Below are 6909 nucleotides of genomic sequence, written 5' to 3'. Positions count from 1 at the left end.
CACCCCCATATTTCAGCATATATACAGAAATGGAACTGACATCAAGTGACTGTCTATTTCTGATCTGTCTTACAGTTTCTGTCCTTTCAATGTTGCCTGCATTTATAGAAAATCCAGTTCTTACCTCTCATTTGCCCCCAAACACAGAATAAGAGAAATATCATAAACATCAGAGACAAAAACAAATTTACAGCAGTCTCTAAAGAGCAGTCTTTACATCATATACTAAATGGGCAGTAGAATTAGAAACTACATATCACATCTCTATTAAAGACTGTTTGAACTGGAAGCTTGACGAGACAGAAGATTCAGGGCCTGATTCTGAAAGTTGCTGAGCACCTGAAGTTTCCATTAGCTTTAATAAGGGCATCAGAGCCTGTCAGATTCAAGGCTCTTTGTGAATAAAAGAAACATTTTCCGCCTTTTAAATGACAGTTTCCAGTGACAGACAAGAACAATGTGAGAAAGGACAAGGAGAGCTTTTCTGTGCAAATTTAGGGACACCCCTGAAAATGAGGGCAACATGTTTTTCCTGGGGTTATTTTAGCTGAAGTCTCCAGAGAAGTCCCATTAAAAATCTCCATTAAATCTTATTTCCATTGAGGAGTGATATCATTTGTGATCACTGGACACCATCTTTAGCTTTGACATGCAGTACATTATGCTACTTTCGCCTTATCTTTTGTAGATTTAATTGTGTGGTAAAGTGTTCTTAACCCTCCTCATGTGGTACTGGTCTAGGAGTCAGCTTTTTACTGTTCATCTATCTTCTTTTATCATATCTTCGACTTTCCTTTATCTTTCTATAACTATTGCTGTCATGTAAGTGTCTATATACTATCCTCATTTGTGGTAACCTCTAGCCTAGCTTTTAAAATCCCTTTCTTTTCAAAATAAGCCCCGTCTCTTGCCTTATCCTCCTTTCCTCCAGCTTTCTTTGGGATCTGAGATTTTCATCACTAATGTAAACACAAAGGGCAAAATTCTGCTCCCAGTTACACTGGTGCAACTCCATCCAAACCAGTGGGGTTGCACTAGTGTAACAAAGCAGAATTCAGCTCATGATGTTCTCAGTCCAAAGCCCTGCTTTGCTGCTTCCTCTGAAGTATTTGTGCTTACACATGCTTCCTGCTCCAGTATGCCATGGAGCACTAGGGAATTTAGCCCCTCTGTGTATGCCATTTTGGGTTGGGAATGCTGTGAAGGATAGAGGATTTTTCTTCTGATCATTTCCCTCTTCAGTATAAATCACATTACTCAGTATATAGTTATTTTCTCCCAGACAAGGTAAGTACATTAGAACTGATGAGCTCTCTTGGGGTATATCTACACTAGGAGATTTTGTATCTGTTTAGCAGTTGAACCGCTGCACTGGCACTTCCCATAGTGTAGACTGCAGTGCAGACAAAGCACAGGGATTGTACCACTTTGTTTCATAGACCTGCTCAAAGCAGTTAGATCAACCGAAACAATGCTTGCTCCTAGTTCACACTATGGCTTATATTGTTGCTGAAGAATGGATAAGAAATATTTTGGTGCAGACAACGTCTTGCAAGCTAAAGAATTTAGTCCTGCATTATGTGACTTGCGGGTATCAGGGAATGTCCAGCTCACACTGCTAGTTCCTTTTCTTCTATGAGAGTACACGGAGCTAGATTATGAAGCGCTCTAAAGATTTTCCATTAGAAACATTTTATAGGACAAATGTGGTCTGAGCACAGGACTGGGAATCAGGAATTTCTGCATTCTGTTTCAGGACTGATTCCTCAGTGGCCCTGGGGTAGTGCTTTAACCTTTCTGGCCCACTTACCTATTTGTAATGAGGATAGTAATATTTCCTGGCTTACATCGGAGGGGTGTTCTGAGGAACATACAGTCCTTTGAAATAAAAAAAGCACAAATTATTTGAAAATGTTCCTGTTATTGTTCATGACCTCTTTCACTTCACTTGTGCATTCTAATTTTATTCCAATTTCTCAGTTTTTAGAAAGGGGTTTCTTAATATCATGTTTTTCTGACAAAGAAAGAAAATACATTTTAAAATAGAGGCAAACTATCAAAGCACTGAGACTACAACCTGCGCTGGGACAGTGTCCCAAGCTGTGGAAAACAACAGAACATTGACCCAATCAGGATGGTGGTGGGACTTTGCTCCATATTAAGAAAAGACCAGTCTAGTAAGAGTATTGAAGGGCAGTCATCAAGGTCAGAGGAGTAATACAGAGATGTTCCAGATAGCTGGCTACCACAAATATCCTTTAGGCAGTAACCATGGATAAAGAAAACAATAATAATTTACTGGTTATCACTGGAAAGTGATATTATGTAACTTTTACAAAATGTATGAGAAATAACCCTAAACATTAGTAAGGTGATAACCCTACTAAAACAAATAGTTTCCCATATGCCAATGTGTTTTGTTATGCCATGAATGTGAAGTTGCATCACTGTGCTGAAACAGTACTCTTGGGAACATATGCTGTTGGCATCAAAGTGTTAGTGCCCCGTGGTGTTAATAAGAAAATGTGTCATAGCACAAGTGCAAAGAGGTTAGCGTGATGCCTTCATGAAAGGGTACCATCATACAGGCATAAGGATGTGTCAGGGTGTGAATTTGCTTCCATTGTCCATATCAAGGCACTGACTTATTCACATTCTATGAGCTGAGGCACGGATTCATTTATAACACTGAGCGTCACCAGTGTGAGGACACACCAACACAAGGATGCGTCAAAGAACCAATCTGCTATTGTTGTGTGCATCCAGTTGCTAATGTGAGACTATGCCAAAGCATTAATGTCATTGTCTTCAATGGGAGTTTTGACTGAACAATGACTTCTCTTTCTTACACATTTATTTCATCTCTGCTCTGCTTAACTGTGGATTGTGTTCTTTTTCTTATTTCAGAGGAGTTCTGATTGCTGCTTGGTTGGCTTTATTGCTGGTTTCCTGTGCCTCAGCAATCACATTTGCCACAAACGTGCAGCCTCTAAAATGAAGAGTCCAGCTTAAAAGGAAAGTCAAACGTTCACACTTACAGCTTATCACAAACACTGACACTTTACAACTCTGATGAGACAATGAGGCAGCAGGGAAAAGCATAAATGAAGTACATTTTGGATGGAAGCAGCAAATGACCAGAACATGGTGATTAGCCCTGAACTCTGTCTTCAAAAGGAAAAAGAGCTGCTGAAGGGGAAAAAAATCACTGATGTTCAATCTTGTTAAGTGAGCCTCTAGCAGGAGTAATTTTTAAAATAAAAAAGCATGTCCAGTGTTCAAAAATACAAGCTGGGGAATGGCAAGGAAACCTAAAAAAGGGAATGGTGGTAGAGAAATAGCTGGAGAATACAATGTCAGCCAGAACAACAATTTATAAAGTTCCAATGCATTATAACTAACAAATAAAATCCTCCCAGAGATTAATAAATTATCAAATGCACTGTGAGATAACCAGAACCGGCTCCAGGCACCAGCTTGCTAAGCAGGTGCTTGGGGTGGCCACTCCAGAGAGGGGCGACAAGTCCAGCTGTTTGGCGGCAATTCGGTGGACGGTCCCTCACTCTCGCTGGGAGCGAAAGACCTCCCGCAGAATTGCCGCCGCAGATCGCGATCGCGGCTTTTTTTTTTTTTTTTGCGCCACTTGGGGCGGCAAAAACTCTGCAGCCGGCCCTGGAGATAAATAATGAGCAGCATGTAGATGTAACTCATCAACCTTTTAAATTATAAGAGTCAGCCTGGATGTGAATACAAACATCTTGCTTTCTCTAATTCTTCTTGTAAACAGTGTTATCCTGGGTGTGTATGGAATAATAACCTGGGCAGTCAAAAGAAGGTGCTGTCTCATTGTGGCTACCTTGCCTAAATGGGGCATTTCATTTCTTTCTGATTTATTAAGCCTATGTTCTGGAGCACTGATAGCAGCCCCAATCCCAAATAACTCGAATTCAAACCTGTTATACTGTATTTAGACTAGTGTATGGTCGAGACCAGAATCTGATATAATCTCTTCATTAATCAGAAGAAGTCTAGTCTTTTTAAAAATTGTTTTTTGAATTTTAGATGTTTAAACCCTTTCTGTCTCTGCTTTTGTTACTCATGTGTCAACTTTGCCATCAATTAATCAATGTTATTAGCATTTTGACAGGAATCTTGTTATGAGGTGTGTATATTGAGCATTGTCGTAGCCATAATATGCCTATTAAGAACAGGTAATGGAGGAACAGAAAAGACTGAATGTATGTGCATCCTGCATGGCTGTGCTATAGGGAAGTGGGCATAGGGAACCTCTTCTCCCTTTACTACTTAGCTGAGTTACTTATATGCTCCTTATTACTACAGTATCTGAGCCCCTCGCAATTTTTAATATATTATCCTCACAACACCCCTGTGAGGTAGGGAAGTACTGTTATCTCATTTTACAGATGGGAACTGAGGCACAGAGAGACAGAATGACTTGCCAAAGTTCACACAGAAGGTCTGTGGCAGATCAGGGAAGCAAACCCAGATGTCCTGAATACCAGGCTAGTACCCTAACCATTTGGTCCATCCTTCCTTATTTCATGCACAGCGCCCAGGCAGAATGCTTAGAGTTGTGGTCCCTGAGCTTTGGTGTGTATATACAGAGGCACTCTACGGACATGTGACCAATAGGGTTGGGGGAGGGACAGGGTCTCTCCTGCATCTACTAATAGCTGCTAGCAGTGCCTGCCACACAAATAATCCTCTTACTGTAATCAAAAGAGTTCACTCTGAGCTGTAACTTCCTTTTCTCCAAGTCAACACTCCCAACTATCTGCATCAAAGGATTTTCCTAGTCAACTTTCTCTCCATTTTAGAATACCTGAACCCAACTATAGAGATTATTGGGGAGCTACTAGGACAACTTCTGATGTCACATCCAGGCTATTATGCAGCTTTAAAGTCCAATACAACAGGCTGCAAGAGGTCAGTGGAGGGACTCCCATTGACTTCAAGCCCACACACTCCAGCTGTTCCACAAACCTCACTTTTGTCAAACAACAAAACTTAGCAAAACACCAAGGTTTAGAACCATGCAATCAAGGCTCAGTGCTAGCCCAGAACCCCAGGGCCAGGTCAGGGCCTTGCCCTAAGTCAGTAATACTCAGACTAAGGGCACGTCTTCACTACCCGCCAGATCGGCAGGTAGCAATCGATCTATTGGGGATCGACTTATCGCGTCTAGTGAAGACACGATAGAATCGATCCCCGATGGCTCTGCCGCCGACTCCGGAAATCCACCGCGGCAAGAGGTGGAAGCGGAGTTGACGGCAGCACGGCAGCGGTCGACTCGCTGCCATCTTCACAGCCAGGTAAGTCGACCTAAAATATGCAACGTATCTTAGGTCGACCCCACCCCTAGTGTAGACCTAGCCTGAGGTTCTCAAGCCGCAAGTGGCTCTTTAATGTGTCTCCTGCGGCTCTTTGCAGCACATGATATTCAAACACTGTGTGATGGAATATATAGTACTCTAGTAAATGAAACGATGAATTCACACTACTGTGACTCTTTTGGGTAATGTTGATTGCTAATTTGGCTCCTGAACCACTGATGTCTGAGTATCACTGCTCCAAATGCTGCAACTTATCACTTGCCTTTTTTCCCCCTTTATCTCCTCCCCTTTTGTTTAAAGGTGCAGACTACCAAATCCTGGGCTGGTACTTTAGTTTAGAGACTGACACCAGGCTTATGGGCCAGGCTATCCTGGCGCAAGCAGGTGGCCAAACCATGCAGACTAAGGCAAGGAGCACCTGCAGTACCACACGAGGCCTGATTAGAGTAGCCCCAACTCCCACAGTTACCTTTTATTCAATATTCACACAAGCTACATTCACGCGCAAAAAACCTGTCCGGTGTTTTTGAATATTAACATTTGATAGATATGCCTGGTCTGTTAAATATGTATAGTCAGAGATTTCCCAGCTTCCCGCTCCCAGCCAGGCTGCTGCCTGGGCTCCCTGCTTCCTGGGGCTGCACTGAGGCTCCTGGTTCCCTGCTGGGATCCCGGTAGCCACCCGCGAGCCGGCACTGAGCTCCCCACTGGGAGCCTGGGCAGCTGCCAAGCTTGTGTCAAGGAGTGGGAAGCCAAGAGTCCAGGGAGGTGCCGTGCTCCTGATGGGGAGCCGAGAGCCTGGGTGACTGCTGTGGTCCCCGTGGGGAGTAGGGAGCTGAGAGCCTGGTGGGCAGCTGGGCTCCCAGCAGGAAGCTTCGCACGGAGCTGAGAGCCCGGACTGTCAGCCCCCCGCACTGCCCCTCTTAAGTCAGTGGAAGCACTCCTGTTGAGAACGCGCACCACTGACAGAAGAAGGGTAGTGTGGACATGAACCACCACAGTAATTACTGCAGTGATTGTAAGGGTACGTCTTCACTACCCGCCATATCGGCGGGTAGCAATCGATTTATCCGGGATCGATATATTGCGTCTCGTTAAGACGCGATATATCGATCCCCGAACCCGCTCACCGTCGACTCCGGAACTCCACCAGAGCGAGTGGCGGTAGCGCAGTCAACGGGGGAGCCGTGGCCGTCGATCCCGCGCCATCTGGACCCCAGGTAATTCGATCCAAGATACTTCGACTTCAGCTACGCTATTCGCGTAGCTGAAGTTGCGTATCTTGGATCGATCCCCCCCCTAGTGTAGACCAGCCTTAAGTTTTGTAGTGTAGACATGCCCTAAGAATCTCTTCCTCTCTCCCATTCTCACCCAGCTCTGCCCCTGAACAAAAGCAGGCAAGCCTTCTTAACTAGCCTGCTGGCTCTTGATTGGTCAGTAGTTCCTCCTGGCCCTTCCAGGCCTCTGGAGGCCTGTTTTGTTTGTCACCTGTTATGAGTGGATTTCTTTGGGTGGGGAGTATCAGGGTGCTGATGCCTCCAGCAGGGGCCACAGA

The sequence above is a fragment of the Chrysemys picta genome, chromosome 1, assembly GCF_011386835.1.
Source record: "Chrysemys picta bellii isolate R12L10 chromosome 1, ASM1138683v2, whole genome shotgun sequence".
Taxonomy (NCBI): Eukaryota; Metazoa; Chordata; order Testudines; family Emydidae; genus Chrysemys; species Chrysemys picta.
The sequence above is the reverse complement of the archived record's forward strand: the minus strand, read 5'-3'. Positions refer to the sequence as shown.